The 22428-nt window shown below is 41.1% G+C and overlaps 1 protein-coding gene across 6 annotated transcripts in view; it reads left to right on the top strand.

Moving 5' to 3' along the window:
* Positions 1-5069: 5069 nt before the first annotated feature.
* Positions 5070-22428, top strand: part of GUCY1A1 (guanylate cyclase 1 soluble subunit alpha 1) — a 65964-nt gene continuing 48605 nt past the window's right edge. The window contains exon 1 of one of the 6 annotated variants that reach the window (XM_069557325.1): positions 5070-5349. The gene's annotated coding sequence lies outside the window, so the exon portion shown is untranslated. Of the gene's footprint in view, positions 5350-5385; positions 5787-6561; positions 6710-22428 lie in introns of those variants that run through there. The other 5 variants (XM_069557330.1, XM_069557326.1, XM_069557329.1 and 2 more) reach the window with 5 other exon arrangements.

Genomic DNA, 22428 nt, shown 5'->3' with positions numbered 1-22428 from the left:
TTTGTTATGGTGATTTTTTAAAAGATATTTTTTATGTGAACCATTTTGAAAATCTTTATTGAATTTGTTACAACATTGCTTCTGATTTATGTTTTGGTCTTTTGGCCCTAAAGCATGTGGGATTTTGGTCCCAAAGCTCCCTGGCTAAGGATGGAAGCCCTACCCCCTGCACTGGAAGAAGTCTTAACAGCTGGGCTGCCAGGGAAGTCCCTTAGTGATCTTTGATTTTACTACTAAGATTTGCAGAAGACTGACTGATGGTTGGCATTTTTTAGCGACAAAGCATTTTTTTAGTCAAGGCAGATACATTGTGTTTAGACACATTGCTATTGCACACTTCGTAGATTACTGCGTAGTGTACACCTAGCGTTTATATGCACTGTTGTTCAGTCACTCAGTTGTGTCCAACTCTCTGTAACCCCGTGAAATGCAGCATGCCAGGCTTCCCTGTTCTTCATATTCTCCCTGAGTTTGCTCAAACTCACGTTCACTGAGTCAGTGATACCATCCAACCATCTCATCCTTTGACGCCCCCTTCTCCTTTTGCCCTCAGTCTTTTCCACCATCAGGATCTTTTCCTGTAAGTCGGCTCTTTGCATCAGGTGGCCAAAGTATTGGAGCTTCAGCTTCAGCTTCCTATAAATATTCAGGATTGACTTCCTTTAGGATTGGCTGGTTTGATCTTGCAGTCCAAGGGACTCTCAAGAGTCTTCTCCAGCACCACAATTTGAAAGCATCAGTTCTTCAGTGCTCAACCTTCTTTATGGTCCAACTCTCACGTCCCTACATGACTAGTGGAAAAACCATAGCTTTGACTATAAGAACATTTGTTGGCAAAGTGATGTCTCTACTTTTTAATACGCTGTCTAAATTTGTCATAGCTTTTCTTCCAAGAAGCAAGCATCTTTTAATTTTCATGGCTGTGGTCACCATTTGCAGTGATTTTGGAGACCAAGAAAATAAAGTCTGTCATTGTTTCCATTGTTTCCCTATCTATTTGCCATAAAGTGATGGAACTGGATGTCACGATTTTCATTTTTTGAATGTTGAGTTTTAGGCCAGCTTTTTCACTCTCCTTTTTCACCTTCATCAAGAGGCTCTTTAGTTCCTCTTCACTTTCTGCTGTTAAAATGGTATCATCTGCATATCTGAGGTTGTTGAAATTTCTCTGGGCAAACTTGATTCCAGCTTGTGATTCATCCAACCCAGCATTTCACATGATGTACTTTGCATATAATTAAATACGCAGGATGATAACATACAGCCTTGACATACTCCTTCCCCAGTTTGGAACCAGCCAGTTGTTCTGTGTCTGGTTCTAACTGTTGCTTCTTAATCCGTATACAGGTTTTATCAGGAGGCAGGTAAAGTGAAAGTGAAAGTCACTCAGTCGTGTCCGACTCTCTGTGACCCCATGGACTATACAGTCCGTAGAATTCTCCCAGCCAGAATACTGGAGTGGGTAGCCTATCCCTTCTCCAGCTGATCTTCCCAACCCAGGAATCGAACTGGAGTCTCCTGCATTGCAGGCAGATTCTTTAGCAACTGAGCTATTAGGGAAGGTGATCTGGTAGTCCCATCTCTTTAAGAATATTCCACAGTTTATTGTTATCTACACAGTCAAGGGATTTAGCTTAGTCAATGAAGCAGAAGTAGATTAAAAAAAATTATTTTGCTTTTTCTATGATCCAACAGATATTGGTAATTTGATCTCTGGTTCTTCTGCCTTTTCTAAATCCAGCTTTTATATTTATTTGGAAGTTCTTGGTTCATGTACTGCTGAAGCCTAGCTTGAGGGATTTTGAGCATAATCTTGCTAGCATGTGAAATGAGTGCAACTGTACAGTAATTTGAACATTCTTTGGCATTGTTTTTCTCTGGGATTGGAATGAACACTGACATTTTCCAGTCCTGTGGCAACTGCTGAATATTTCAAATTTGCTAGCATACTGAGTGCAGCACTTTAACAGCATCATATTTTATATACATTAGGAACAAAATTCATGTGACTCGCTTTATAGTGATATTTGCTTTATTTTGGTGGCCTGGAACTGAATCTAGAATGTCTGAGGAACTGCCTGCACAGGACACTGTCTAGCTGAGAGCTAACCTTGGTGAAGCTGAGTAGGTCCTGGTAGAAAGGACTGAGGTAAATGTAGTCCTTCCTAAAGTGTTTGTGTCTTAAGATGGTAAAGGCATGAGTGAATGAGTTAAACAAGTCATAATCCAAGATACAGAGGCATTGCTTTGCAAATAAAGGTCCTTCTAGTCAAAGCTATGGTTTTTCCAGTATTCATGTATGGATGTGAGAGTTGGACTATAAAGAAAGCTGAGTGCTGAAGAATTGATGCTTTTGAACTGTGGTGTTGGAGAAGACTCTTGAGAGTCCCTTGGACTGCAAGGAGATTAAACCAGGCAATCCTAAAGGAAATCAGTCCTGAATATTCATTGGAAGGACTGATGCTAAAGCTGAAACTCCAATCTTTGGCCGCCTGATGCAAAGAACTGACTCATTGGAAAAGACCCTGGTTCTGGGAAAGATTGAAGGCAGGAGAAGAAGGGTATGACAGAGGATGAGATGGTTGGATGGCATCACCGACTCGATGGAGTTTGAGCAAGCTCGGGAGTTGGTGATGGACAGGGAAGCCTGGCATGCTGCAGTCCATGGGGTTGCAAAGAGTTGGATACGACTGAGCAACTGAACTGAACTGAATCCAAGATGAAGGCATGTTGAGAAAAGTAATGCCCGTAGAAGATAACAAACAACAAGAAAACCAGGTTTTATACAACCCTACAATGTATGACAACTAGAGGTGGACAAATGAGACCATCTGGACTCAACTTATTCTTCCACCTCATTTGTCTATACTTTCTTTCTTTTTGGTGTACTCTGGAAATGGCCCCACTTCCTTCTTATTAAAAAAAATTTTTTCAATTGAAGTTGGTTTACAATTTTGTGTTAATTTCTGCTATACAGCAAAGTGATTCAGTGTTATATGTACATAGTGGCTCAGATGGTAAAGAATCTGCCTGCAATGTGGGAGACCTGGAGAAGATCCCCTGGAGAAGGGAATGGCAATCCACTTTGGTGTTGTCTAGAGAATTCCTCAGACAGAGGAGCCTGGCCAGCTACAGTCCACAGAGTCACAAAATGTTGGACACAACTGAGCAACTAACACTTTGACTTTTTTCATATATATATATATAATATTATATTTTTTTCATATTATTTTCCATGATGGTTTATCACAGGATACTGAATATAGTTCCCTGTGCTAAAGAGTTGGACCTTGTTGTTTATCCATTATACATGTAATAGTTTGTATATGCTTGCTAATCCCCAACTCCTAGTCCATCCTTTCCCTCTCCCCCGCCTTTGGCAATCACAAGTCTGTTTTCTACGTCCTTGAGTCTGTTTGTGTTTTACAGATAAGTTCATTTGTGTCATATTCTAGATTCTACATATAAGTGCTATCATATGGTATTTATCTTTCTCTGTTTGACTTACTTCACCTAGTATGATAATCGCTAGTTGCCTCCATGTTGCTGCAGATGGCATTATTTCATTCTTTTTTATGGTGAGTAATATCCTATTGTATATATGTACCACATCTTCTTTATCCACTCATCTAGAACATCTAGGTTGTTTCCCTGTCTTGGCTATTGTAAACAGTGTTGCAATGAACACTGGGGTGCACGTATCTTTTTGAATTATAGTTTTGTTTGGATATATGCCCAGGAATGGAATAGCTGGATCATATAGTAGTTCTATTTTTAGTTTTTTAGGGAAACTCCATATGGAGTTTGTTCTTCAAAGTGGCTCTACCAATTTATATTCCCACCAACAGTGTAGGAGGATTCCCTTTTCTTTACACCCTCTCCAGCATCTAATTTTTATAGACTTTTTAAATGATGGCCGTTCTGGCCAGTGTGTTCATTGTTCTCTTTTTGAACATCGGGGTCCTGTCTTCCCACCTCCAGGCCTTCATTCACAAGTTTGCCTCTGCCTGAAAGACACAAAAAACAAAACTTTCTTTAGTTTATCTTTTCTCGAATATGACCTACCCTGTAGGGCCTATCTCTAATAGTGTTCTGTTGCAAAGTATTTCTCCTGTCAGAAGATCTCTCTTCTTCCTGAGTTTTCAAATCATTAACTTTATCTTTCCTAAAATAGCATGAGCTCCCCTTTCAACTATGTGTTCCTGGGTACTTCTGATGTTTCCTCCTAGGTCTTAAATTCTAAGTACTCTGAGGATAAAAGCTATTTTGACCCAAGAGATTATCAAGTGTTGCAAGCAGAGAAATAGAAGGTTCCAGAGACAGCAGAACCAGAAAACACAAACTTACAGGTCTGGACTTTCCCCCAATACTAAGACAAATTTTAGTTAAATGCATTTTTTTTCTAATTTAAATGTCTTCTTAGTTGACTGATGTTTTCCATGAGAACAGCATAGTTGTCAAGGTTGGGAGATGACTCTAAAACGGACGGACTAGGTGGGTAAGTTTGGGGAGAAATATTAATATAAGAACTGGAGATAACCATAAACAATCTATCTCAGAGTTCCTGGGTTTGAAGAAAGATCGCATAATAATCATGATTAATTATGAATTCAAAATGAAACAGCATAATGAGTTTTTCTTAGTCAGAAAGGTGACTAAAAACATTTATATAAGACTTTATTTTTCTGTGCTGGAATACATACACACACACACCCTGCACACCCACCAAACAGAGCTAAATGTACCAAACCAAGCAGAATCAGGACCTTACTGGAAAGATGTAAATACTCTGCAACCGTAGAACTGCATTTACAAAGTAGATTGGCGTTAACCTGAGAACCAGGGCACGAAAACCATCCACGCAGACATCAATTTCCAGCAGAAATGCTGGAGTCTTCCATCCACGCAGACACCAATTTCCAGCAGAAATGCTGGAGTTTCTAACTACGGAGAACTACAGTTTTTCCGGCCCAGTGCACAGCAGAAAATATATATTTTTAAGTGGGCCAAATTTTCCTTGCGTTCCCTCCCTCTTTTTCCTTTCCCCTCGTTTGTCCCCGTCCCCTGGTGTCTGTCACCACACAGGAACTGCTGGGAAAGCGATTGGGCGGCTGGAGGACTCAGTTCCCCGGCCCTAGTCGGGTCGTCGTGGTGGGTGGGACTCAGTACCGAGCTGATTTTCCACGATCTGGTTTCACTGCAGTTTTTCTCCACTCCGCCTGCTAGACTCCGGGCAAAAAGCAGGGAGTCGCCTTGGGGAACCCTCCCACCCCAACCCAAGGCGACCGACCGACTCCTGCGAGGAGGGCGCGCCGCGAGCCGACAGAGGCCTCGAGTGACCTCACCATGGTGCGTTTCAGCCTCTACTTTCTTTTTCAGTCTTTCGTTGCAGGGAAGGGGAGGGGTTCCAAAAAGAAGTCAAAGGCAGCAGGGAGAGGCTGTAAGGGATCCTTGGGGCGGGGGGAGAGAGAGAGAGAAAGAGATGGAGACGCTGGGAGAGACCCAGGCTGGAGCTGGCTGAGCGTGGGCGCAGCGCGGGAACCGGGTCTGCAGCGCTTTGCGCCTGCCCCGCCTGTTGAGCAGGAGCCGAGTAAGCGCTGGCTGTGGGGAAACCGGTGCACGGACCCGCAGGTGCCGCCGCCGGGTCTCCTCTCCCGCCCACCGCCCCCTCATCCCCCACCGCTGCCGCCCCCTCGCCTTCTGCGTTGGCAGCGCGGATCTGCTAGGTGCGCCCGGGAGCTACCGGCGATCCCAGAACGCAGCCCCGAGGTCTGGGACGCAGCCGAGTAAGTGGTCGCCGTGTGCCCGCGCGGGTCAGGGCTGCCAGGGGAGCGGCCCTCTCCGCGGCCCCCTGCCCAGGCCTATCCCCCTCCCCTCCGGGAAGACTTCCTGAGCTCCCAGCTGTCCAGCCCTGGGGCCGGCCGGGTTCCCACGCCAGGGAGGAGCGAGGGCGCAAAGAAGACGGCGCCCGGGGCAGCTCAGGGCCCGAGGGACCCGCGGCGGCCGAGGGCGGAAGGCCAGCTGTGGGTGGGCGCCGGGCCGCGCCGAACTGGCGGCTGCGCTCCAGGGGCCCTGGCGTGAGAACGCGGGGAGCTGGACGATGCTCTCCCACGGCCCGGGCGCCGGGGGGTCGGAGCCCGCAGAGGGAGGCCGCGCTGCGCCGGTGCTCGGTTCGCGCTCCTACGGGGCGGGCGGCTTCAATCCGGTATAGCTTAGCGGGGCCGCCCTCAAACTTCCACGGGGGTTGCCGGGGCTCTACCGAGGAGTGAATGTGCTTGCGCGCGTGTGTGTCTGTGCATGTATGTCGGGGTGTGTGTTCGCGTGTGTTTGTGAGCGCGCGTGTCTGTGTCGGGGTGCCCGCTCGCGCGTGTGTTAATTGCTGCTTGGGGTGTGTGATTCCCACTGTGATTTGGGGGAGCAGTGAGCAGGGGTCTGCGTCTCTGTGCCCGGAGCCCGTCTTGGATGGGCTGAGCAGCCTCGCGGGGGCACTTGTGTGGAGGCTGCTTTGCACTGTGGTCACGTGGTTTCAGGCTATGGATTCCCTGCGTCTTCTTTTGCTCCCTCACTTCACAGGATTGTGCCTTCCTTTTACACTTGGTGAACAGTGTGTATCTTCCGAAGAAAACCAGAAGGTTGAACGTGTCGCTTAATTGTGACTAGTGCATCTTGGTTTCCAAAATACTGAACTCCTTCGGAATTTTAAGAACAGGTCATAAAACATAGTTCTAAATTAGAGCTTCATTTATAACGTATCAGAGTCTGTTGCATGATGGTGATTTTATTAAATGTTTACCTCTTCACTAGAACTGCTCTTAGGAGGAACATCTTTGATCCTCTGATGACACATGGGTAAGCGTTGGAGTCTTCAAGTGATGGATGTAAATTTTTATATCTTGGTTCATAGTGTAATACTAATCTGTTGCTTTTCCTAAAACGGCTTTTGTTTTTGTTTCTTAAGGAGTTGTCATTTCCGGTACTATATTATGAAGAGTGGTAAAAGTAAATAATGGCAACAATATAACAAAAATATGAATGTCTAAAATGTCAAAGCAAATCTTAATTTGTCAAAAAGCCATGCAAACTTTATTAGGCATTTGGTGATTTAGGCATTAGGCATTTGCTGGTGTAGTCTGCACTCTGTTCAGTTATTACACAGCTTGGTTTGTGGATTGCTTCCAGGGGTCTAGAAATTTTACTTAAACATTTCGGTCACTGCATTTTAAGGGAGATAATCCAGGGTTCTCAGATAATTTAAAATGATTTTTGGCCCAATAGAAAAATAAAAACCACAGAGTTAAATAAACTATTCTTTTCATGTCAAAATAGCAGGCTTTTTGCATAAAGCCTGTGTAGGAAAATTCTAGAATAATTAAATATTGTTACAGCAATTAAGCATCTCACATAAAACAGACCCACTTGTATGTTTTAAAATGTATCTGTTAGGAAACTTAAGTAGCTTAACTTTATTTAATAGAAATTTGTAATTAATAGGTGGCTACCTTCTGCTGCTTCTTGTGCTGTAAGATCTTTTTTTCAGTACATGACAGAGGAAAAAGGAATTTTATTTTTCTCTCATTGAAATCCAACATAAATATAATGGAAAGTACTTATGCATGGTATAATGTTTTGTAATGTATGAATATAAGAAGCACCTTAAAGGTCTGCTACAAGGTACCTGGGTATAAAATAACATGTTCAAGGCACCTTTTTGTCATTCTTGAGAACATAGAAGGAGATGCGGCTTCACAAGGCTTGGTCCTCATGTCTCTTATAACTATGATCTTATGTTAAGACATTATTTTGAAAAACTTTAAATCAATCAAGATTGAATTAAAATTGGATTAATTAATTGGAATTAATTGCATTAATTAAAATTGGATTTAATCCAATATTGGATTAATAAGTAAAGAAGTAAGTGAATTCAAATCGTTATTTCCATTATGAATGTCAGATTTGCCAGGAAGTTGCTTAGCTTCCTTTTATTTGCTAGGAAATAAAACTTTTATGTCATTGATTTTTATACCACTTAATTATAAATATTTACCCAAGCAACTTTTGTTAAATGTTACTATTTATTACTTTTTGCATATTTGTGGAAACATTTTTATTTCTAAAATATCAGTAATTTAACTGGTTTTTCATCTCTAGCCATCTAGATGTTTTCAGTAAGCATTTGTTAGGTGGCTGGGCAGTAGTTTTGGTTGGGTCTCTCCCTCTTGATACAAGAAGAGTTTTTTGGCAATTTTAGGTCTTTAGATGAATAAATTTAGCCACTCATAGACTAGTTGACTCATTTGACACTAGAGTAATTTTTTGGCTTTCCTGACTTACATATGCTTCTTCTGTTTTTCTCAAACAGTTTGGAAGTGTCTGACCTAGTTTATTTCTCTGTCCCCTGAGTGTAGGCCAATAGGCTTGTGCTTCCTATAGCCTTGAGGCTTATAGAGTATGAACAGAAGTATTTGCTAGGAGTGAGGGGTTTTAGGCCAGTCACCACCAGCAGTAGTAGGTTATAAAACTGGAGGGACTCTGGGCCATATACCCTTGTGGGCATACCCCACCCCCTGCCCCCCACCCCCACACACAAATGTGATTATCAACTGCTTGTAGTTGCTTTCCTGGAATTCTTTGTTAATAATCTTATTATTATTATTAAAATAAAACCTCCCTTGCAGAAAATCAAAGGCAACTCAAGTTAATTCACTCACCACCTCCTCCTTCTCACCACAGTAGGAATTAGTAAGAAGCCCAAAGAAGACAATGGCTTTGGGAGCGAGCACTCCTGGGGTCTGGGCAGACCAGGGAAAGCTTCTTCATTCTGAATTTTTTCCAGGTCTGACGTAATTCTGCTTGCCCTTTCGCTATGCTGCCTGCCTTACATCAAAAATACCCATTCAGACAGGTAACCCAGACAGAGAAAGACATTTATCATATGATGTCACTTATATATGAAATCTAAAAAACTGGTACAAAGGAACTTATTTACAAAACAGAAATAGGCCCACAGACACAGAAAACAAACTTATGTTTACCAAAGCAGAGAAGGGAAAGGATAAATTAGGAGTTTAGGATTAACATACAAAACTACTATATATATAATATAATATATTTTATATATATAAAGTAGGTAAACAGTGGGGACCTACTGTATAGCACAGGGAATTATACTCAATGTTTTGTAATAAATTATAATGGGAAAAGAGTCTGAAAAGGAATATACCTATATGTGTGTGTGTGTGTGTGTGTGTGTGTAACTGATCACTGTGCTATACACCTGAAATGGAGACAGCTTTGCAAATAAACTATACTCCAATTAAAAAAATACCTGTTCATGTATCTTCATCACTACCAAACTCAAATCACCCTCAGGCTATTCATCCTTGGATTCAAGATGCCTGGCACATGGTGGGTGCCTAATAAGCTTAATTGTGTTATCTTCATAATAATTTTTTCTTCTTCATAGTTATCGATTCAGGTTTTTTGATGCCTTGGTGCTGTGGGTATTTGGTTTGGGAATACTGTCTCTGGATTAGCATCTGTTTTGTGAGAAGCCTGCAGGAAAGAACACTGCTGTGCTTTTTTCCCCGTGGGGCTTGCCGCTGGTTCAGAGCTGCTTGTAACCGCTCATCCACCACTGCCCAGCTACCTTTTGTCTTTCTAAGTTTACACCATTTACGCTATCCCCATGATCTGTGCTTATTGACTTCCTGAACATTCCACTTGCCTGGGGAATCTACACTAACAAAGGATTTGTTTTCTATACTTTGACCAACTGTAATCGCCTATAACTTAATTCAACATCTAAGCATTGGATCCACAGGACTGCAGTCCACCTCACTGGGCCTTTCTGCCCAGCTGAAGAAGCTGAGCATTTCAGATTCTTTCTGACCTCAACCCCTTGTCCTTCCAATAAACACCTTTACTCAAAACCACTTATACCCTCCTCTCTGGTGACTACTCCTTAGCCATTTCCAATTTTCTCAGGTTTTCCTGTCTTTACTCAGTGCAATGATTTTGGCAAGAAATGTCAGCTGTGCTCCATCCCTCTGCTCTCTTGCTGCTAAACCTCTTAGTTTCTGATTCCCTCCAACTTCAGCTTCAGGGGTGGTTAATAGCTCCAGGCAGTTATTTTATTCTTTCTTGGATAATTCCTATCAATTTCTCCATGAGACATGTGGCAGAGTTTTCCAGTCCAAATTATCTTTAGTTTTTCCATTCTTAGCAGGTGACCTTATTTCCAAATTCAAGGTGAATATTAAGATTGATTTAGTAAGCTACTTACCAAAATTTATCTTGAATGTGGAAGGCATTCCTTTATGTGACCTGTTCTGAGCATAATAATTCTTTTCTTATATTGAGCAATACTATTTGCCTTTATGATATTCATATCCAAATTTTTACCTTTTGGAGTACTTATACAGAAAGCTTTTATGTATAATATTTGAGACATGTATGGCTTCTCTGATAACTCAGTTGGTAAAGAATCCGCCTGCAATGCAGAAGACCCTGGTTCAATTCATGGGCCAGGAAGATCTGCTGGAGAAGGGATAGGCTACCCACTCCAGTATTCCTGGGCTTCCCTGGTGGCTCAGATGGCAAAAGAATCCACCTGCAATGTGGGAGACCTGGGTTGGGAAGATCCCCTAGAGAAGGGAACAGTATTCTGGCCTGGAGCATTCCATGGATTGTATAGTCCATGGGGTCACAAAGAATCGGACATGAGATCTCTATGGTAATGTTCATTTTCTTCAACTCACCCTTAATTGGCATAGTTTGAGTATCTTATTATCATTAGGGAATTTCTCTTTTGGATGCATTCCTGTTTTTCTGAAAGTGTGGTCCTGAGAGCTGAAGCAAGAGGAAAGGACTAACATAATTAATCTCCTCTGAATACCATATGGTAAATCATCCTAAAATCAAATCTGCCCTCTATTCCACTGTATGTTTTGCATCCATAATACACTGTTTAATTAGGCATCGTTTTGCATTCTCCTCTGCAAGTATACTTCTTTTCCTCAGTTTGCACGTTTAGCCACTAAATGTGGGACTTTAAAAAATACTTACTGGAACTAAATATAATCTTTACCTTTAGTTAGCCTATTGTTCCAGAGGGTCAGGATATTTTCAGATTTTAATTCAATGAGACAGGCTACCTATTCTTCATTTAGAGGCATGAGCAGATTTAATCAGGATCAATTAATACGTTCTTCCAATACCTGTACAGAATGGAGAATGGGCAGAACATTTAACCCCAGATGCCTCCCCTCACGAGTCCCTGAATTAATCAGCCATCTTTAGAAGGCTGTTCATGTTGTGTTATGGTCAAGTAACTCATTCCTCAGAGTTTACATTCCTTTGTGTGGCCCGAGTGGGTATATTCTGTGACAGACTTGATCAGATTCCTGTATGCATTTCCACTTTCTGCAGACTAGCTATCAAGTAAACCTGTAAAAACAGAAGGAAATAATCCTAGGCTCCTCTGTAATGATGGGTTCCTGTGTCTCCCTAGCTGGTAGGTAACGATGCTTCACATTTTGAGTGTGTACAGACCATAATGTTGAGAATCTCGTGGGAGTAGAGCCTGGAATCAGTGTCAAGTGCTCTTGACTATAAAGTTGGTGGAATCCACCTTCTGTGTTTTGAGAACTGAGACCATGGCCAGATTCCTTGCTCTCTTCATCATAATGTTTTAAAAGATGATTTTAACTGTACACATCCACACATGCTCTCAGTACTTTGTGGTGAGATTTTTCCAAATTAATGGATTTAAACTCTTTTGGAATATTTAACTTCATACTCTTGCTTGGACCTTAAATTTGTTACTTAGGTTTTTGTCTTGCTTTTGCCAAGATCATGCTATTTTCTTGAAGAGCTGAGATGAGACTATACCAGCGTCTGGTAGTTCTGCCTGTCCAGTCAGGTAGCATCGTTTGCATATCTTTGCCACCAGCAATCAGTGTGCTCTTCCCACAGCTAAAGAACACGGTTAGCACTTCTGTATCTGGCAATAAGAATAAGAATTGAAAGAACATATTTTGAATTTGTGATTTTTCAAAACACATGATTTTTCGAAAGCTTCAGCTTACTTTATGTTTTAGGACACACTTTTCAGAGGTTAGCCACTCTTTTGTACCCCACGATGAAGTGTATTATGGAGTATGTATGTCACTGAGGAGGATGCAAAGTTTATGGCAGTCCTGCCTGCCGGAAATTAAAGTCTGTGTGTGGAATATACCAGCACCAGAACAGTCCCAGAATTACACAGCAGCACTCGACCGGGAGACTGATATTTGTGCTGCAGCTGTGTAAGTTCTCAAGAACCTCAGAAGCCATAGTCCCACAGGAGGGAGGTGCTGAAGAAGGCTTTCTGGGCAAGGGCTGGTGCTTAGGGGAGGCTTTACAGCAGGATGAGGTTGCTGGATGTTGGAGGACCTGTGGAGTATAAATATATGGGAGGATTTAGAGCGTCGGAGGCAGACGAAAGGAAGGGGCCATGCAGGATGCAGCTGAGTGTGTAGGTGTGAGAGGTGTGCAAGTGTGTGTGAGTGTGTGAGGTATGTGTGGATGAGAGTGTGTGAAGGTATGTGTGTGTGTGTGAGGATATACGAGGGTGAGAGTATGTTAGGGTGAGAGGGTGTGTGGGTGAGCGGGTGTGTGGCAGTGTAGGTGTGTGAGTGTGAGAGGGTGTGTGAGGCTGTGAATGTGAATGTGTGAAACCATTTATGGGTGGAGAACTGCATAGGCAGTTCTTCACACCCTGCAGCTCTGTAGTGCCCCTTTGCAGGAAACAGGATGATATCCCATCCTTTTCTAGATTCCCTGCCCCTCTCTGGGTTTCAGGGGGGCTGGTACCTACTCAGCCTTTACATCTCAGTCTGGGCTCTGCTTCCCAGAACCTTAGTTGCTCTTCCACATCTACAAGAGCTTGTTATGTTTCTCTGCACCTCCCTGTTCACTCCCCATCCTATCATTATTCTCTGCAATAATTTATTTATTAGACTATAGTTGATTTACATGGTGTGTTAGTTTTAGGTATACAGGAAAGCGAATCGGTTATACATATACATACACATATATCTATTCTTTTCAGATTCTTCACCCTTATACATTATTACAAAATATTGAGTATAGTTCCCTGTGCTATACAGTAGGTCCTTGTTTATCTATTTTATATATAATAGTGTGTTTATGTTCATCCCAAACTCCTGATTTATCTCTCCCTCCCTTTCCCCTTTGGTAGCCATAAGTTTGTTTTCTATGTCTGCGGGTCTGTTTCTGTTTTGTAAACAAGTTCATTTGCACCATTTTTAGATCTCACGTATAAACAATGTCATATGGCGTTTGTGTTTCTCTGTCTCATCCTCTGCTGCAATGGCTTCCTGAACTGTCTACAGTGGGAGGAGTTACCATCTCAGGTTAGTTCCCATTCTGTTCACAGACATGTAATAGAAGTGCTCCAGAAATCATGAACATTCGATTGAAGTTGTATGATGTGAAATGGGCAGCTGGGAGCAGTGAGTGTTGGAGAATATTGGTAACAAGATTTACAGTAAAATGGGGTTAGGTTACAAGATCAGGATAGACACTGAACCTTTCTTTCTTAGGTTATGTGAAACCATTTTGGGTTTTTTTTTAAGTTTTGAGGAAGGGCTGTGTGGCTTAGACACCACTTTTAATTAGACTTTCATATATCAGTTTGAACACTTCAGAGTTTGGAATGCATCTCTAGACGTAACAAGGAAATTGGGTGGCTCCTCACCTTGCACCGGGTGTTTCCATCCATGAGGTTGACAAAGCTTAGAACTTTAATACTCTGTCTTTTAAAAAGATTTGTTTACTTACTTGGCTGCATCGTATCTTTTGTTGCAGTGCACAGACTCTCTAACTTTGGCGCATGGGCTTAGTATGGGGGTTCCTCATTTCCCAACAAGGGATCAAACCTGTGTGCCCTGCATTGCAAGGCGGATTCTTAACCCCTGGACCACCAGCAAAGTTCTAGTGCTGTGTATTTTTATTAGCTTTGTTGTGTTACTAGTCTAATTTTATATGTATGCACTGGAATTGTTAGCTCCTTATTCTCAATTTTCAACCATTTTGCAACTTTAGATATGCTCAATTATAAGTAGTTAAATGATATGTAGCTCATATGATTAAGTAAACATGGGACACAATTTCACTGTTTCATTAGTATAATATGAACTTTTAAGTGATGTGTTTGTGAATATAAAGCTTCAGTTCAGTTCAGTTCAGTCGCTAAGTCGTGTCCGACTCTACAATCCCATGAACTGCAGCACGCCAGGCCTCCCTGTCCATCACCAACTCCTGTAGTTCACTCAAACTCACGTCCATCGAGTCGGTGATGCCATCCAGCCATCTCGGTTAATTCTTCACCATGGATTACAAATGTAATGTGGAAGACACTTGGATAAATATACTAACACTATTGAGACTTGATGTGTCAAGATTTGAGGCAACAGATTTTTATGCTGGATTAGCACTGTATGTTTCCAAGTGTGATCAGCAAAAGGCAGTCCTCACCATGAAAATTCTGGGGAAAAATTCATTTTTTTCAATGTCTTAAAATATTTGCAGTCACTAATGATAATTAACATTCTTTGTTTATCTCCACAGCAAATAACAGTTTAATATGCCACAGCCTCTATTTCTGGGTCTTTTTTGTGGGGACTGTTTAGAATAATGTTCTTAAGCTCTTACTGTGTCATCTTATGCTAAAGAATTTTCCCACTGGAGCAAGATGTGATAGTTTTGGATAGAGTCTGAGGGTAGCAGGCCATCCTAGCTGAAGTCACTATCTCTCTCCACCTCTGTCCTAGTTTATTTTACTTAGGCTGGATTATCCCTACAACTCACCTGACGGCTTGTCCAGGAACAAGAAGGCTGGCTATCACAGGTGTCATAAGGTCACACTCTACAAAAGTTTCTCTACTATTGGTCCTGCCCCACGGTCAACTCTTTTGGATTGATCCATTCCTTTGGAGTGGACACAGGGTAACTGTTCTATATCTTTCTTCCCTATTAGTTTTCTTCTTTGCTGGCGAAGGAATGTCCTAACTGGAGGTGGCTAGAACATTTTTGCTCACCTGCTTTGATTATCTATCTAAATCAAACCAAGTAAAATCTGTTTAGTTCTTCTTGTCTTAATATTGGCTCTGTTTCAGTGCATGGTAGATGTTGGGAGCTGGGGTGCTGTCAATGTGTTTTACACACAGTAAAATGGCATTTGGCTTTTTTTTTTTTTTTTTTGCAGTAGCTGTCCTTGATAAAAAACACTGGTCATTGCATGAGTACCAAGAATTTTTGCTGCATGGTAGGTGTCACACACCCTTTTAAGTGGTGTAGAAACCCCGTGGCGCTCAGAGCATCAAGTGGATAATCTGACAGCACAGTTTACAACTAACTCTGGTCCCATGCTTCAATCATGTTCCTACTTGAATTTGTGTTACAGCTATATTGTCTTAGCTGCAGTTTGTCACCAGACTCTTTCTTGTCTTGCCTTTTTCCTTTGCACAAATTTTTCTGCTCCTTGGAATCCTTTTTCTTGTTTCCTATGCTTTGTTCTTACTTACTCAACAAGGCTCATCTTAAGTCATTTCTTTGAGGAAGCACTTACCAAAGTACTGTGTCTGGGTTAAAACAGGCTTTTCTGTGTCCCCATGGCACAGAACACCTCATAATAGAGCACACTTCACTAAATTTGTGTTTTTATTCTGTCCATACTCCTACATGAGGCTCTCCTTTATGATCTAGTGTTGGCTTGTTTTCGTTTGGTTTTGTTTTTAATTCCTGAAATTCCTTTAGAATGCAATAATAGGTGCTTAATAAATAACTTGCAGGATGTATGAACAAATGAATAAATGAATGGTTCGATGGATGGGTAAATCCAGGAGTTCAGAGAGACAGAAAGATTAAAGATTTTATGTAGGTAGAATAATTATAAAGAAAGGTCTTAAAGAAAGCATGGGCTCCCCAGGGGGCTCAGTAGTAAAGAATCTGCCTGCCAAAGCAGGAGATGCAAGAGACGCAGGTTTGTTCCCTGGGTCTGGAAGATCCCCTAGAGTAGGAAAAGGCAACCACTCCAGTATTCTTGCTTGGAAAATGCTATGGACAGAGGAGCCTGGTGGGCTACAGTCCATAGGGCCACAAAGAGTTGGACACAACTGAATGACTGAACACAAAGAAGGCACTTGTGATGAATTCCAGGGCAGAATATGAGCTTTAAGAGGAAAGTTAGAGTCTCGTCCAGGATTGGAGAGAAGCGTGCATCCTTGGTCGATGGAGAGTGAGTGTAAGATGAGGGTAAAGTGGTGGTATAGCCACACAGTTAGTGAGACTTCAGGTTTTTCATCTGTGAGCAGTAACTATGCATTTGGTAAAATAACTCACAATCAGTATATAATTGTTTGAACTAAAAAGGAATATATTTTCAATATTTAACACATTCAGGTTGTTCCAGTTGAAGTGTATGAAAAAATCCAGCCTTACCCTGAAGCACAACTGATAAGAGAGGAGTGGTTTCATGTGTCTTAATACAGCTATAGATACTCTTTTGGTATAAAATTTTTGAAATTTGAAGAGTGATCATTTCATAAAGGTTGCTTGTCATATGGGATCTGAAGCCATTAAAATCCATCCTTCTGTGAATGGAGCCTTTATTCCTGCATGAGTTTGGAACATCATGGTCACTGGAAAATTCTGGTCCCTTGTTTTGCAGATCTTCCAGATGTTGACAAACTACACTTTATTATAGAATAGGAGAATAATCACATTAATTAATATCACCATGATCTCATCAAGAAAACTTGAAGTATTGGGAAGCTGTCCAACAACCATGGTAGATGTACACGGTGCAGCTGTGGGTTGAGGAAGTTTTCCAGTTCTCTCTTTTCAAGCCAAAAATCTGTCCTTAAATAGAGGAAAACTATAAATAAATTATTCTTTAAATTAGAATAAATATTATTAAATTTTAGAATAATAACTGTTAAGCTGAAAATTTCAAATTAAGAAAAGTTACTATAATTTAACATCACTGCAAAACAAAACCCACAAGAGTGGTTACTTCTTGTGTTTACATGTAGGTGTAAGAACAACTCGGGAATTTCAGAATAATGATTTATTGGATAATAATGAAGTTAACAGAGATCAGAGCAAGTACAGCCAATGATAGGGAGAAAGAGCACAGTAGAAGTTCTGAGAACAAACCAAGTTTACCTCCCCCAAATACATACATTTATAACATTCATACCTTAAAGCTCCTACCCTAGAAAAGTCTACACAGGCGGCATTTCATTAGTTGTAGAATGATGGCATTGCAGCTGTCATGTGACTTCCAGGAAGCTGCACAGTGCCCTTGGGAGAGAATGAGAATGAGAAGGACACAGGGTATCTGAGCGCTGGCATGAAGGCAGCTGTGCATGTTCTGTGAGTGACTCTTGAGACTTCCCCCAGGGTGTGCAGAACTTTGCACACTTTGACAACTACTGCTTTGGTAACCAAGCCTTGAACAAAGAAACATCAAGGGGCTAGAAAGATGTAAACCTAATTTCAGGCAATAATAGTCAACATTCATTAAGTACATACTATATTCCAAGCACTGGTAAAACCGAATTACCCTTCTTGAACCCCTCAGGAATTGTTCTACCCTCATCATTTAATTTAAGATGCGGAAGCAAAGTCAAGAGCAGAAAAGTAATTTGCCTAAATATCATACATCAAATTAGTGGTGGAACCAGTCTTTTTAGCCAAGCATCTTTTAAAAACTATGTTTACCACCTTAACTACTTACATATAAGTGTTTCTGATGGCTTGCATATAATCAATAGTGTTTGTTTTTAAAATAGTCAGATTAGACTCTGTAGCATAATGAGCTTTAGAGTTGGATTTTGATGGTTTATGAACTTCCAAATAAAATACATAAGACAAGAAAAATTAATACATTTAATACAAATGATAGAAATATTGTTTAATTAAAATAAAAGTATCATTAAATTCTTCACCAGTCTAAAGTTATGACTGTGATGTTCAGGAAATTGTTTTCATAGTAACTCTTAAAGAATATTTTGTTGGATTTACAACTTAAGGTAAAGAGTTTTTTCTTCTTTCAGCCCATACATTTTTGTTGCACTATCTGCTAGTCTTTATTGCTTTAGTGAAAAGTAAGTTCAGATCATATCATTTCCTCTCTGTTTCTTTTTTAACCTCTGGATATTTTTTTTTAAAGTTTTCTTTTTATCTTTGAATTTCAGAGGGCTGATACCATTATGTCTAGGTGTAGTTTTCTTTGTGTTTATCATGTGTGGGTTTTAATGAACTTCTTGGATCTGTGTTTGATACTATCATTAAATAAGGAATGTTTCCAGCCATTATTTGTTCAAATTTTTTTCTACTTCCATTTCCTCTCTTTTTTTTCTGGACTCTAAATGCATATATGTTAGGCCTTTAGATGTTGTCTTACAGATTTCAGATCTATTTGATCACTCTTTGTTCTCTTTGTGGCTTTGTTGGAGTTATTTCTGTTAACTTGACTTCATGTTCACTGATCCTTTCCTTTGATGTTAAATGGAATTCTTTATTTCTGTGATTTTTAGCATTTCCAATTGTTTCTTTTTCTTTGCATTCTGTTTCTTAATGGAAACCCCTCTTATGGCTGCTATTCAACTATACCACTGGATTCTAATGTATATTTCTCATGATTGTTTTAAAGTTCTGTCTGATAACAACATCTGGGCCGTTTCTCGGTCTCTTTCTGTTGACTGTTTTCTCTTGGTTGTGGGTCACTTTTTTCTTCCTCTCCTCACGTCATGTATCAGGTGTGTGTGTCATATACCACATATGCATCTTAGCTGAGGGGTTCTTGGTGTTCTGGTCTCTCCTGCAGCTGCTAAAAGTCTGATAAAAAGCCTCTGACCTTTGGGAGATTTTGCATCTTCCACTACTTCTTCTGGGATGAAAATAGCACAGGTCTCATCTCTCCTGGGGCTTCTTGTCTATTTACTTTGGAATTTAGTTCATTTAGGTTTCTTGTAGTCCTCCACTGAGTTTTTTTTCCCTTAAACTTGGCTAAGGTACAACATATATTAATACAAACAACCTCAAATACAAAAAACAGACAACAATTAGATAAGATTTGACAGCTGTACACACGCATGAAACCACCACCACAATCCAGATAAAAATCACTTCTGTCATTTCTCCTGTGTCCTTTTCCAATCAGCACCCTGTCCTCTATTTGCAGGAAATCATTGTCTGTAGGTATAGGTTTGCTTGCAGGGCTTAGATTTTATACAAAGTAATATTTCAGTGTGGACGCATGTGTGCAGTCCCATTCACTCACATAATGGTTTTGAGATTTATCTTTGTTGTATGTGTCTTCTGGATAGTAGTCCTTTTCACTGTATGGCTATTCAGCATCTTTTTCATTCACTCCCGTGCTTCAAGACATCTCAATTGTTTCCAGTGTTTGACTATTGCAAGTAAAGCTGCTTCATGAATATCTGTGTTCAAGCCTTTGTTTGTATATATATTTACCTTCCTCATGAGTAATTACCTAGAAATGGAATAGCTGGGTGGTATGATTGAAGAAGGAAATGGCAACCCACTCCAGTGTTCTTGCCTGGAGAATCCCAGGAAAGAGGGAGCCTGACGGGCTGCCATCTATGGGGTCGCACAGAGTCGGACACGACTGAAGCGACTTAGCAGCAGCAGCAGCAGCAGCATGATAGGTTATGTCAGCATTTTCAGAAACAACCAAACTACTTTCCAAAGTGGTTGTTCATTTTTTCATTCCCACCAGCAGTTTATGAAAAATTCCAGTTATTTCGTATCATCATAAAATCTTTACATTGTCACTTTTAAATTTTATACATTCTAATGGGTTTTTGTCTCATGACTAATATTATTGACATAAAGAGATGTTTATTGGTTAGTATTAGGTTTAGGTGAGATCATAGTGTGGGAGTACAAGCTCATACAGCTTGCTGCATGACAGGCCAATAAATCCAGTGATGAGTTGTTGGGACGAGGAATATTGGCTTTATTCAGAAAGCGACCACATCAAGAAGATGGTGGATTCAAAGAACCATCTTCCCTGGGTTTGGATTCTAGTTTCTTTCGTAAAGCAAAGAAAGGGAGGTGAGGCAGTAAGGTATAAAGCGTGATTTTTGTTGTTGTTGTTGTTATTCAGTTGCTTAGTCATGTCCTACTGTTTGCGACCTCATGGGTTGCAGCATGCCAGGTTTCCCTATCTTTCACCATCTCCTGGAGTTTGCTCCAATGTGTCCATTGAGTCCATGATGCCATCCAACCATCTCATCCTCTTGTCATCCCCTTCTCTTCCTGCCTTCAATCTTTTCAAGCATCAAGGTCTATTCTAATAGAATAGAATAAGTCTGTGGCCAAAGTATTGGAGCTTCAGCTTCATCATCAGTCCTTCCAATGAATATTCAGGATTGGTTTCCTTTAGGATTGTTTGGTTTGATCTCCTTGCTGTCCAAGGGACTCTCAAGAGTCTTCTCCAACACCACAGTTTGAAAGCATCAATTCTTTGGTGCTCAGCCTTCTTTGTGGTCTAACTCTCATATCCATACATGATTACTAGAAAAACCATAGCTTTGACTATATGGACCTTTGTTGGCAAAGTAATGTCTCTGTTTTTTAATACACTGTCTGAATTTGTCATAGCTTTTCTTCCAAGAAACAAGTGTCTTTTAATTTCATGGCTGCAGTCACCATCCGCAGTGATTTTGGAGCCCAAAAAAATAAAGTCTGTCACTGTTTCCATTGTTTCTCCATCTATTTGCCATGAAGTGATGCGACTATTTCATGGACTGCAAGGAGATCCAACCAGTCCATTCTGAAGGAGATCAGTCCTGGGATTTCTTTGGAAGGAATGATGCTAAAGCTGAAACTCCAGTCCTTTGGCCACCTCATGCGAAGAGTTGACTCATTGGAAAAGACTCTGATGCTGGGAGGGATTGGGGGCAGGAGAAGAAGGAGACGACAGAGGATGAGATGGCTGGATGGCATCACTGACTCGATGGCCGTGAGTCTGAGTGAACTCCGGGAGTTGGTGATGGACAGGGAGGCCTCGCGTGCTGTGATTCATGGGGTTGCAAAGAGTTGGACACGATTAATAAATTATTCCAAATATTTTGTGGTTCCAGCCAGACCCTGGAGAAGATGGGTAACTTTTTCTTTCTTGCAGCCATTCACATGTGGGCCTCCTCAGAATGTTTCTTGTGAGTTGAACAAAGGTATTTTAACTTAATGCTCAGGCATGGGAAGCATTGTTCCCAGAGAGAGTCCATTTTGTACACTTCCAGCTATTAGAATAGATATTCCAGCTACTGTACACTTCCATCTCTTTAGTAATTCATTTGTAGCAAAAGCAATAGAACACAAAGGGTAGAGAAAAAGAAGCAGTTCCAATATGGAGTCAGATGTGTTCTTCCCTGTTACAGTAACTTGTGATAGGGTTGGTGCCCTTTTAACAAGAGACACCCAAGAATTATCATTCTCTCTGTCTCTCTTTCTCTCCCCTTCTTGTGAAGGCACTGTGAGAAGGTAGGCATCTGCAAGCCAAAAAGACAGCTTTCACCAAAACTCATCCATGCTCACGCCATGACGTTGGTCTCACATGTGTAGAACCTGAGAAAATGTGTTAATATTGCTCAGGCCACCCAGTTACCCAGTATGGTGCTGTGTTATGGCAGCCTGTCTGACCACCATACTGTGACTGTCTTCAGACACTCAACACCTCTTTTTGTATAGTGCCCTCTTCTTTTTCCTTCTCAGCACACTTTTCTTATTTCTGCTTCTCCATCTGAACCATAACACCCTTAAGTATGAATATTCCCTAGAATCTTCCATTTGGCTCTTCTCTATTTCTTTTGTTGCCCTTTAACATTGAACAGTTTGAGTTAAAGTCCTGATTTGAATGACTTCCTGTGTGTGGAGAACCACAGATTCATATCTTTAATCTGTTTTACGCTATTTAATTAAAGACTTGAATTTTTAGATGTATCTCTATCCATATGTCCCACTTAACAGTTCACGATCCATGTGTACAAAACACAGTGGACCATCCTTCTCTCAACCTGGCTTCTGCTGCCAGTTTCTATTCATGGCACATCATCCTCCCAGGCAGAACTTGAGTCATCCTGCTCCTCGGACCTAGTCAGTTGCCACTGATGCCAACTTTAATTTTGGACTATCTCTGGCACCGTCCTTTCCTGCACTCCCCGCAACTTCCTGTATCCCCTCCGTTCACCCACACTGTCCTTCCGCAGCATGCCCTTCTGCTCAGGACTTCACGTCCAATCTCTCGTCAGTTTCAAATGACCTTAGTGAACTTCATGCATTTCTATGTGCAGTGAGATTTTTTTCCCTTCCCCAAAAGGTAGACATTAAATA

Source organism: Ovis canadensis, chromosome 17, assembly GCF_042477335.2.
Source record: "Ovis canadensis isolate MfBH-ARS-UI-01 breed Bighorn chromosome 17, ARS-UI_OviCan_v2, whole genome shotgun sequence".
NCBI classification, from domain to species: Eukaryota; Metazoa; Chordata; class Mammalia; order Artiodactyla; family Bovidae; genus Ovis; species Ovis canadensis.
This window is presented reverse-complemented; position numbering and strand designations above follow the sequence as displayed.